Raw genomic sequence first — 3085 nt, forward strand, 5'->3', positions numbered from 1 at the left:
ATCTTTTTTGTACTCTTCACGAAGCCACCCTTCTTTGTTGCAAATAATTATCGCCATATGATAGCATTAGTTTTTCTGGATCTACGAGAACTTCCGTTCCATATGCTGAATCCCAGCTTACTTGCATACTTATTATAATATTGGCATGCATCATTTACCGAATCAAATATCATACCAATATGAGATTTTTCTACTTTACCCACTTCATAATCTTTTTTTCTCCATTTATCATATGTTCTGTTTCCTCTCAATCATCATCTGTAAAGTGTTTGTCTGTGTTCTCTCGTCATCATAGATTTCTTCTCCTTCAACATTTCTTATGGATTTAGATTCATGCCATTGACTTCACATGGTTGAACTTTCCCCTTCCATGAGCTAAGGTTAACTATTCAAATAACAATTCTTATGGGAAATAAGAAACATGTTCTAATGTAATACAAACAGTTTATGAAAGACGTCCTTAGTTTAAATAAATATTGACATGCAATATTTATATAATTTCCAACTTTCAAAATAGTACAAATAATTATAGTTATTTAACATTTGCTTCTTAAGAAATAAAAAAAATTATAATTTTTTATGTTGTAAAATAATTGATTTGCTTCGATTTAAACCCCATTTAATGATTTTTTACAAGTAACTAAAAAAATCAAAATAAGAAAAGAAAAATTGAATGATGAATTGGAATTATCCTTTTGTTATTTCAAATATAATATAGGTTGATAACGAGAATATTCAACTTGAAACAAGGCCGAAGGAGCAATTGATTATTTGAAAACAAAGGAGTATCTCAAATAATTCCCTAATTTGATAGTGCGGTGTCTAAATCACCAAAAAAAAATTTCCAACACTTTCCTTACTTAGTAAGTCTTCAAATCTTACTGAGGGTTGTTGAGCTCAAATGGATTACCAAATTGGAAATCCAACACCACAATCCTCTAGATTTAATGGAAAAACTCCTATCCAAAAAAAAATCCCACATATATATGGTGTTCGGAGGCCCAGAAGAGAGCCAAACATTTTTTCAATGCAAGGGTTAGAAGTTTCAGAACTGGCTGATTTTTTTAAGGATAATCTCTATGATGAGGAGATCATCCTCACAAAAAATAGCCCATTCTTAAACTTCTAACCTCATCAAAAGTTGTTTACAAAAAACGGACGGTCCACGGTCTTTAACTTGTAAATAGGGGTAGAAGTTTCGAAATGAGCTGATTTTTGGTGAGGATGATCTCTTCACAAAAAATCAGCCCATTTTGAAATTGTAACCCCTATTTTGAAAATGTTTGGCTCTCTTTAGGGCCTCCGAACGCCTCTCTCTCTCTCTCTCTTTCTCTCTATGTATATATATATGACAAAATCTATGACAATGATTTTTGTCTTAGATGAGTTAGAAGTTTCTGTATTGGCTGATTTTTGGTAAGGATGATCTCATCACCATGGAGATCATCCTCACCAAAAATTAGTTCATTCCTAAGCTTCTAACTCCATCAAAACTAGTTTACAAAAAAAATTATGATTCACGATTCTTCAACTTAGGGTTGGAAGTTTCAAAATGGGATGATTATTAGTGAGGATGATCTCCTCACCATAGAGATCATTCTCACCAAAATTTAGCCCATTCCAAAACTACTAAACCCATCAAAAGTGATTTACAAAAATTCATTGTCATAAATTTTGTCACAATTATTGTCCCATGAACCGTCCCCTATATAAATGGGCTTGATCCAAAGTTTTGAAAATGGATGGCTACCGAACTTCTAAACTTAAAATTAAAATTTAATGATGAAAAATAATCTTCTTTTTTTTTTTTAAAGTTCATAGAATTTTTCCTCTAGATCCCTGTGGCATTGTATCATTTTTTTTATGCCACACGATGAGTTAAGGGGGAATGTCTGGCGATTGAAAACATAGGTGGGATATCTCCAATATTTACCAAATTATAGTGTCAAATGTCTAAATCGCCTAAATGTTCAAGGGGTATGATTGTTGGAGAACAATCCCTCCTCCAGGACACTTCTTTGCATTAGTGTAACATGTAAAATGGAAATCGAAAGTAAAAAATCAAATAATTAGAGTAAGACAAGTAACATTGAGACTCTCTATTGCATGTTATCATATTTTATTTTCAAACCCCTGTATATGTAATTGAGTTGTAAGCATTGAGACTCTTTGTGAATTAGGTCATATAAAATCCTAGAAGATTGAGACTTTTTGTTACATATTTTCTATACTGTAATTGAGAGAGAGAGAGAGAGAGAGAGAGAGTGAACTTACTTTTCCAACCGAGAAGATGAAAAAATAAAAATAAAAAATCATATTTTTTGAGGGTAGAGATCAAATAGAGAAGAGGAAATAGATCGATGCGGATTTTGAGGTTTAGACAGAGAATAAAGAAGAAGAAAAGACGCAATAACTTTTAAAGCTCAATAGTCAAACGCCATATAGACACCAAATGAATGTTAAAAATGGGATATCATTCTAGATCCCCAATCTAGAAACATTACATGTGTCAGTAATGCACAAGAAAATATAAAAATATGCTATGACGAGATTATGTCGTTCTAAATTGATTGTTTTCAATGCTACATTGACATCATGGTGTCCCTAGAACAATAGAATTTTTCCTCGAGATACAAGGAGAAAAATCTATAGTTCTAGACACATTGCCACAACAACACAGCGTTGATGAGTGTAGTGTCAAGCACAATCACTCAAAGATATATATATATATATATATATATATATATATATATATATATATATATAGGGGAGCGTTCGGAGGCCCTAAAGTGAGACAAACAGTGTGTCAAACATTTTTGAAAACATGGGTTAGAAGCTTCAGAATGGGCCGAAGAGATCATCATCACAAAAAATCAACCCATTCTGAAGCTTCTAACCCTAGTTTACAAGTTGAAGAATTGTGGATCGTCAAGTTTTTGTAAATCACTTTTGATGGGATTAGAAATTTTGGAATGGGCTGATTTTTTGTGAGGATGATCTCCTGATTTTTTGTGAGGATGATCTCCTCATCATAGAGATCATCCTCATAAAAACTTAGTCCATTCCGAAACTTCTTACCATGTTT

This window comes from Akebia trifoliata, chromosome 10 (genome assembly GCF_017979445.1).
Source record: "Akebia trifoliata isolate Shusen 1 chromosome 10, ASM1797944v1, whole genome shotgun sequence".
Taxonomy (NCBI): domain Eukaryota; kingdom Viridiplantae; phylum Streptophyta; class Magnoliopsida; order Ranunculales; family Lardizabalaceae; genus Akebia; species Akebia trifoliata.